This window comes from Megalobrama amblycephala, linkage group LG9 (genome assembly GCF_018812025.1).
Source record: "Megalobrama amblycephala isolate DHTTF-2021 linkage group LG9, ASM1881202v1, whole genome shotgun sequence".
Taxonomy (NCBI): domain Eukaryota; kingdom Metazoa; phylum Chordata; class Actinopteri; order Cypriniformes; family Xenocyprididae; genus Megalobrama; species Megalobrama amblycephala.
The window spans coordinates 9,781,554-9,790,799 of record NC_063052.1 but is presented as its reverse complement, the minus strand read 5'-3'; the positions used below and the strand labels follow the sequence as shown (position 1 = coordinate 9,790,799).

General features: G+C 35.5%; 1 long non-coding RNA gene across 1 annotated transcript; it reads right to left on the bottom strand.

Annotated features, from left to right (window-relative positions):
* Positions 1 to 226: 226 nt before the first annotated feature.
* On the bottom strand, positions 227 to 7,589 carry LOC125276300. The gene is made up of 3 exons (XR_007186623.1): positions 7,270 to 7,589; positions 5,879 to 5,966; positions 227 to 658 (listed from the first exon to the last, which is right to left on the bottom strand). It is a non-coding gene; the product is annotated as an uncharacterized LOC125276300 (long non-coding RNA).
* Positions 7,590 to 9,246: the final 1,657 nt, after the last annotated feature.

The window sequence follows — 9,246 nt, the reverse complement described above, 5'->3', positions numbered from 1 at the left end:
CTGTGTAAACAACCCCTAAAAATGGTATAAATGATTCACTGAGCACTATATCTGACAAAGTCTTCTGAATGATAGCTTCATGTTACAAACACTGCGAAATTTAAAGGGATAGTTCACCCAAAAATGAAAATTCTGTCATCATTTACTCATCCTCAAGTTGTTCCATACCTGTGTACATTTCTTTGTTCTGCTGTGCACAAAGTAAGATATTTGGAAGAATGTTTGCAGATTTTGCCCCCCATTGACTACTATACTATTTTATTCTGTTCTGTTCCACAGAAGAAAGAAAGTCATACAGGTTTGGAAATGAATAAATGATGGTACAATTTTAATGCGGTTCATATTTTTGTTGGTAAGTTAGCAAGCGGACGTGTTATATGTTGTTATGTGCATGTGTAAGCAGTAAAGCATTGATAAATTGAATGATTGTGCATGTTTGGTTCCTATAAGCATGTGTTAGTCTGTTTATCTGTTTATTTAAGTTTATCTATGTTGGTGCAGTAAATTACTCCACTCATGTGTCCATGTGTAAGTGTATGTATGTGACCTAGTGGACATTGTCTTCCTGGTAAATCTGGTTCCTCCTGCAGGCCTGTATGTGAGCGTGGGCTTATCAGCGTCGACCAGAGTCTCCCACATTCCCAGCCACCTCCGTTGCCTGAGAGGAAAATAAATTGCACCCATGCAGTTAATAAGAATGAGAAATATTGAGTGAGACTCACACAACCATTACAAAGAGTGAGAGAGGGAGAGAGAGAGGGAGAGAGAGAGATATTTTGAAATGTCTGAGATAAACTTAAGTGTCGCAAACAATGTTTTTGGTCCATGAAACGAAACATCTCTCCATGCCTTCATTTTCTTCTGTGGTTGGTCATAATGAACAACTAGATGCAGTTTCTCCGGTACCAAAAAAAACCCCACTAAACTACACACACACACTAACTTACCTCACCCTCCACCTACCAAAACAAACACTTATTTCCATCACATTACGCCGGAAGTGTCACGGGTGCATATTGAATTCCCTTCACCGGTGTGACTGTGTCTATGACAGGTAATTACATATTGAATGCTCTTTTTGTTCATTCATTTCCTGGAGAGGGAAATCCATCTCTTGCATGGTGAGACTGTGTCAAGAAATTTCATTTTTTATTTTCAGGCTCAAACGTTACATGTGCTATCAGAGCCAAGTAGAACTGGAACCATCATTCTCTGATTTATAGAGAAATAGCACGAAATTACCATAGTTATTTTATTTACGGTTTCAGTGCTCTGCATTATGCATAGTGCAAAATGCGCTAAGATAAGCCGTAAACAGCCATAGCACAAATAGTGTTATTCAGATTAGTGCTCTTTGTTTGTTTGGATTGTGTTTTGATGTATGTGTCTGTGTATTTAAACTATAGATGTTTAGTTATAAATATGTATATCCCCATTATTTCCCAAAGACAATGATTTTACAACACTGTTCAATTCAAAGATTCATTCTGTCTCTTGGAGGAAAATTAAGACTTCTGTCATGAATCTAAAGTGTCAGACTGCAGTTTTTGTCTCTACTAGTCATTATATCTGTTTCAAAACTATGAAGGAGCTAGCTTGTAAGACGGCACTATAAAGTGTTAGTTTTAGTTTAGGTTTCTGGCTTTGTGCACAAATGAACTGCAGTATCAAAGCAGTTTATCATTAGACTCAGGGTACGTTTACGCGACAACAGTGTACTAAAAGTGCAAAAGTTTTTTCTTTTTGTTTTTTAAAAGTTTCGCATACAGACAATAATGATCCCTGTTCACACAGATCCACAAAAACGACAAAAAAACACTGTATTATGCATTCCTGGCCAGTAGATGGCGATGACACTTTGTAAAGAAACACTACGTACACTTTATGTTTTCAAGCTTCCAAAATCCTGTTGTTGTGTAAATAAATGCCCAAAATGCAGTTGAAAATGGTGTCATGTAAATGCCCCCAAAGTGCAGGCTTTTGAAAACGATACAGTTATCGTGTCTGTGTAAACTACAAAAACGTGAATTTGGGAAAATGGTGTCTTCATGCATATTAGGCGCATAGTGTTTCTTTACAAAGTGACATCGCCATATACTGGCCTGGCACCATAATACACTCATTTTAGGGGATCCTTGTGAAATTTATATAAATACATTAATATATTTGTATAAATACAAATAAATTATACATATAAAATAATATTTATTTAAATTATTTATAAATCATTATTTAATTTATATAAATGATGTACATACAATTAAAAATAAATAAATGCATGCATCTAAACGTGCGAGTCTGTGCGTTTGTGTTGGTAGATTCAGCAGAACGATGCATTGCTTCAGTGTGTTGGATTAGGGTTGGTTATGCTTCCTTTTGGCTGATGTGCGACGGCCCAGCAGGCACACACTGCATTCCCCTTACAGAAGACACTGCAGACTGCCTGAACTGCTGGCTGCGGTGCTGTCTGCTGGAGAGCTAAAGTGTGTGTGTGTGTGCATTCAATTTAATGCATGAGCTAAACATCTCCTTTTACACACACCTGCCAATGCTGTTGTTGACATGCATTAGTTACAGCACTGAAAAATAACCGTTGTCATTTCAGAATGTATTTGCAATGATTGCATATGTAGTGCTATCAAAGTCTGAAACCACAACATACTGTACAAAAGTTATTTTACTTCTAGTTACTTTATATATAAAGGTTGGGTATTATTCTATTTTAATGTTTTTTTTGTTGTTGTTGTTGTTGTTGTTTTAAAATCCTTTTTATTGATAGATTTTAAATACAAGATTTCCAATGCTCACATAGGATACTATAGGCCTATTGTACATATCATTTCTTATACACTGTAAAAAAGAATATTTGGTTTAACTTAAAAAAATTAGGTTACCTGGTTGCCGTAAAGTTTTGAATTCATTGAAATTAAAAATTTGAGTTAATACAATGAAGGCGATTGATTTAATCAACAGAAACTCAAAATATTATGTTATCTGAAACACATTAATTATCTGATAAGCTGATTTGACAAAAGAAAAAAATGTTGTAATAAATCATGAAAATAATTTTTACAGTGTACTACACTGCTATAATATAATTATCATAAACAGAAAGTGTATAAATCAGTTCGCAGTAAAGTCCCTTTGCATGTTCTTCTGCAGTTTTCCTCAAAACCCAATTCATTTGCACATGCCAGTCCATTACATACCTGTTTCACTCCAATTCATTTCATGCATCCCACACATGATCTTCACAGGGAAATATACACGAACGATCACTTACATCATTCAGATTGCCCCGCATCCATCACAGGCCCCCAGACTGCTGTTTGGCTCAAAGTGTGCTGTGAAATACTCATATTCATTTCCTCCTGATTATGTCAAGCTGATGGCAGTGATTACCCTCCCTTACACACACACACACACACACACACTAGGGTTGCTCATTGCACAGAACATCATAAACAATTTACACGTCATTAGCTTTGTTTTGATCATATTTGTTTGACAAAGTGTCTAGCTGCGTGGCAGGCAGGCCTGTTATTTGCCATATCAAGAGGAAGAGCACAGGGAAAACAGCCTGTTGGGGTATGAGGCATTAGTTTTTGTGATTAATTAGCATGCATCTGTCTGCTAAAAATTAATATGGGCTTTACATGTTCTGAGTGGCGTTTGCATTTTTAGAAGGAGTGGATGTGCGAGTCTGTGTGTTTGTGTCTGTCATGTAAATGTCCAATACAGAATGTATAAAACCATGTTCATTATCTTTATGCATGTATTTCTCTCTCTCTCTCTCTCTCTCTCTCTCTCTCTCTCTCTCTCTCTCTGTGTTGAGGGGCTGTTATGTGCATATTATGTTCAAAGGAACTGAAAATGTTGCCGGTTCCGTCAAATTTGAGGGTTACAAATTGCCTGCAGAGGGCACTGTACATTAGAGCAAAGAAATTGTGACTGCTGCCATCAAAGCACAAAATCATAAGAATAGTTCAGCCAGTGCTCTGATATGTAACTGTAGCTCCTTTAACCAAAGCCAACACAAAAAATGTGAATATCAGTCAACATATTAAAGGTGATTTGTGTAATTTTTCTGGATGTTAAAAACTCTCTTTTTTAAACTTATTAGATTACTTATAGTTGTATATTAAGTTTTTTCAAGGTGTAACTGGTTAGCATGAGCCAGCTAGCCCCTTCTGGTGGACTACCTGGAGCCACATGAATACATGAAACTGACACTGAGATGAATGGGACTGCTAACAGATTTCTCCAAGTATTACCAACCTCCTTGGTAAATGCTGAGGCACCATCAAAAGCATCCTATTATGCATATTTTTGCACTATTTTACAGCATTTTGTTGTATAAGTCATGTAAGTAGTGTATTTACACTGATAAATGCACAGCATACTGCACTTACAGCCCTGTCCCAGATGGCACACTTCAGGTCTTGTGGACTTACAATGGCTGGCGCGTGTCCGTTATGTCCACAAGACCATAGGGTGTCCCATTTGTCATTTTAGGTTTCTGAGCCCCCTTTGCGGCTGATATGTGCCCTAAATGTGCACTTTTGCCAAGCCTGCACTGAAAGGATTAGTTCACTTCAGAATTCAAATTTCCTGGTAATTTACTCACCCCCATGCCATCCAAGATGTTCATGTCTTTCTTTCTTTAGTCGAAAAGAAATTAAAGGTTTTTGAAGAGAACATTCCAGGATTTTTCTCCATATAGTGGACTTCAGTGGGGTTCACCAGGTAGAAGGTCCAAATTGCAGTTTCAATGCAGCTTCAAAGGGCTCTGTGCGATCCCAGCTGAGGAATAAGGGTCTTATTTAGCAAAACGATTGTTCATTTTCTTAAAAAAATTAAAAATTATATACGTTTTAACCACAAATGCTCGTCTTACACTAGCTCTGCGATGCCACACATCATGTTAAAAAAGTCACGTGTGATGTAGGTGGAAGTACCTCAGTAGGGCAAATAACCTCTCATCTCATTTTCTCCTCCAACTTCAAAATCGTTGTTTTACCTTTTTTTGTAAGGGCCATTTGACTGAGTTTTTGCACAGTCGCTTTGTAGACCTGTGTGACCTTTCCAACATGATTATGTAATGCGTGACACATTGTAGAGCTAGTGCAAGATGAGCATTTGTAGTTAAAAAGTATATACATTTTTATTTTTTTTTTAGAAAATGACTGATCATTTTGCTAGATAAGACCCTTATTCCTCATCTGGGATCACATAGAGCCTGCATTGAAACTGCAATTTGGACCTTCAACCCATTAAACCCAGTGAAGTCCAGTATATGGAGAAAAATCCTGTAACGTTTTCCTAAAAAAACGTAATTTCTTTTCAACTGAAGAAAGAAAGACATGAACATGATGTGAGTAAATTGTCAGGAAATTTTAATTCAGAAGTGAACTAATCCTTGAAGTGAGCTCTGCAGCAGACTTCTACCAACTGTCAAAGAGGCATTACGTCAAGTATAAATGCGGACTCGGAGGAAGATCGCAAGGGCTTAAGTTTCCATTTGGTGTTCTATTTGAGATAACGCTATACCAAATTTCTAAAATTCATACACCAAATGGCAGAGTAAGTGCAAAATGTATACTCTATAATTGCATTCTTACGTTCAAAAATAGCTAGATGCTGTGCAATGAAAAATGTGTTATAAATAGAAGAGGCTTTTTAAAACAGTTTTTAACTTGACAAAGCATCTTAAAAATGTGTCGCTCATGGGACAAGGCACAGAAAAACAAGGAGATGAAATGCATATTATGTGTAAAAATATGGAAATATAATGTAAACTAAAAATTTAAAAAAATACTATTAATGAATCTACTATTTTCATGAATCAAAATAAAGCTGCAATAAAATAAAATCTCACCATTGTTGTTCTGACCAATAGATAGGAGAGTGTTTGGGGAAACCTGTGTGAAAACAGTCACTGTTTTCTCAGTTCTGCTCAGTGATCACTGCAGAACAAAAATTACACACTTTTAATATCAAAAGGATATGAAGACATTCTGTCATGGACACTTTTTGAAAGCACATTTATATCTTTGTTTTAAAAAACATGTTATGCCAATATCTTGTTTCAAAATTAAAATGCTAGTGACTTGACAAAGCATCTATAAAATGTGTTGCTTATGGGACAAGGCACAGAAAAACAGTGAGATGCGACTTATGTACAGCAATATGGAAATAATAAAAAAAAAAAGCACTATTTTGTGAAAAATTATTGTTAACTACAACTAAAAATATTAACAAAATATTTTCATTGATTGAAATAAAGCTGAAATTATGGAAGAGGATTAGGGCCAAGCAATAATAAAAAAATAAAACCATCTCGAGATTAAAGTTGTTAAATTTCGAGAAAAAACTTGTTAAATTTCGAGAAAAAAGTCAAGATAAAATGTTGAGAATAAACTCGTTAAATTACGAGAAAAAAACTTAAATTATGACTTTATTCTCAACATTTTATCTCAACTTTTTTCTCGAAATTTAACTACATTTTTCTCATAATTTAATGAATTTGTTCTCGTAATTTAATGACTTTTTTCTCTTAGCTTAATGAGTTTATTCTCAACATTTTATCTCGACTTTTTTCTCGAAATTTAATGAGTTTATTCTCAACATTTTATTTAGACTTTTTTCTCGAAATTTAACGAGTTTTTTCTCGAAATTTAACAACTTTAATCTCGAGATGGTTTTAATTTTTTATTATTGCTTGGCCCTAATTCTCTTCCGTATGAAATAGTATAAAATCTAAGATAAAATCCCCCCCAAAAAAAAAATCAACCACTGTTTTCCCGACTAATAGACGGGAGAGTGTCTTTGGGGAAACCTGTATGAAAACAGAATAGTTTTCTCTGTTCTTTTCAGTGATGCCAGCAGAACAAAAAAGGCACACTTTTGAAGACATTTTGGCATGTTGGACTTTTTGAAAGCACATTTATATCCTCCGTTTTAAAAAGCATGTTATTCCAGTATCTTGTGCATTGTGTACTAAAAAGAATAGTTAACCAACTACTTTCGTTAATTGAAATCAATATAAAATCTAAAATAAAATAAAATAAAACATTGGTGCATCATATATCATCAGCAACATTGGCTCAACCATTGTTTTTCTGACCAATACATGAGAGAGGTTTGGGAAACACAACTTTAATATCACATGATGACATTCTGGCATGTTTTGAAAGCACATTTATGTCTTCCATTATAAAAAGCATGTTATGCCAGTATCTGTTATCAAACTGAAAATGCTAGTTATACCTTGAAAAAGCAAAACAGAAGTTGCAGGGAAGCATGGAAAATACAGATCTTGGTGGTAAACCTTTCTGAAGCCGGTACTTAAGCTCTTCTGCTGGCATCCACCACCCCAATCAGGTAGCTGGCAGAGAGCTTAAAGCTGCACATTGTCAGAGTGAAGGCGGTTTGGGACTCTTTGTGCTGTGTTTGTGTTGACAGCGGGTCTCCAAGTGACTGTTCCCAGAGTGAGAATCCCCAGGCTGGCACTGACACAAAGCTAGTTCTGGATAAAGGGCTGAGGTTGCATTCTGGACCTTGCTTTGCAGCTAAACAACCCCCAATACTCAATACTCAAAGACTCGCCATTACTAAAAAATAGCACTAGGGTGGAACAGTTGTTATCTGTGGAGCCATGTGTACTCATGTCACACATACATCACTTGTCTATTCAATTTTACTGTATGCGTTTCACATCTGCAATATCACTTCTGCAACAGTTTCGACTGAATATGTACTTGCGCAGTATGTACATGTTGAAAGGTGAAGTGTATATTGTTTAAATTATTATTTCTTCAACAAATGAAAATTCATAATTTACTCACCCTCATGTTGTTTGAAACCTGTCTGACTTTCTTTCTACAGTGGAACACAAAAGAAGATGTTTTGAATAATGTTCAGGTCACTGCAATTACAATGAATGAAGAATAAAGAATTCCAAGCTTCAAAAAAGATGCCATAAAAGTGGTCCATACGACTCATGCACTATATTATCACTAAGTTGTCTGAAGTCGTAAAGTATTATGTGAGAAAAAGACAACATATGGTGAAACTTCTGGTGCAGAAATTACATTCTTCACCTTTTAAACAGAATGAACTTCTTGAGGCATAAGTACAACAAATATAACAAACATAATTTTCACTTCACAATTTAATCTCTGTAACAGTGACTCGTTTACAATAGAAGTCCAGTCACCTTTATTTATATAGCACTTTATACAATACAAATATTTTCAAGCAGCTTCACAGTAATAAAAAGGAAAAAAACACAATCAATGAAGCAAACTTCTTCAAATATTTCCTATTGGCTGTCATTGCTCCCAAAAGTCCCTCTTTATTTGCATAAGGTTAAAAATTGCCTTTCTCAACTGTCACACCGCTGGACACGCCTACATCCTGTCGTCAACGGTCACTGTTTGCTCCTGTTGCCAGAAATCGCCAGCTCTCAACTGAAATGAATGGGATCATGTGGCTTTGTTGCTGAATGTTGCTGGTAGTGTGAACGCAGCTTAGAGTTATATCCAATTTTACAACTTTGTTGCCATGACAACAGACCATCAAACCCTGAAATGACTATAAAATTGATTAAGAAAGCTTTACAGCTCAAATAATACTGTACACACATTTTAACAGAAGAATTAATGTAAGTGCTTTTATAAAATTATAAGCTTCACATTTCTGCTTTTAAATCCTCCAGAAATTGGCCCCATTTACTTCCACTTACTTCCAGTAAGTGCTTTACGGTAACCTTTTTTAAAAGAAAATGTGGGATGAATCTAAATTCTCTTTTTGTGGTAATACACAAATGCTGTTGATTGAGCTTAGAGGCAAAATATGTAAGACTTTTGGACTAAAATAACCAAAAACCACTAGAACAATATAATATATTTTGTTGACTTGTGTACTTACATTATCCCAAATGTTTCCAAGAAATTGCGTCTCCTGTCAATGACATCATTCCCGCATTACCCTCGGTTTCCGCTTTTATTTTGTAGAAACCATGGAAACACCAAAGACACTTTAATATATTATGTGTTTTATTAGACAGGTGAGCAACTGTTTAGATACATTAATCGACAGAAAACTAATCATGTTATATAGCTCAACCAGTAAGTCTTATTGTTTAAATCTTGTTTTCTTGATTTACAGCGAGTACCATGTTTTACCATGCCTAATATCGATCTAGTAGCTTACTGCAGTGTGCAACAAGATTCTCATAGTAGC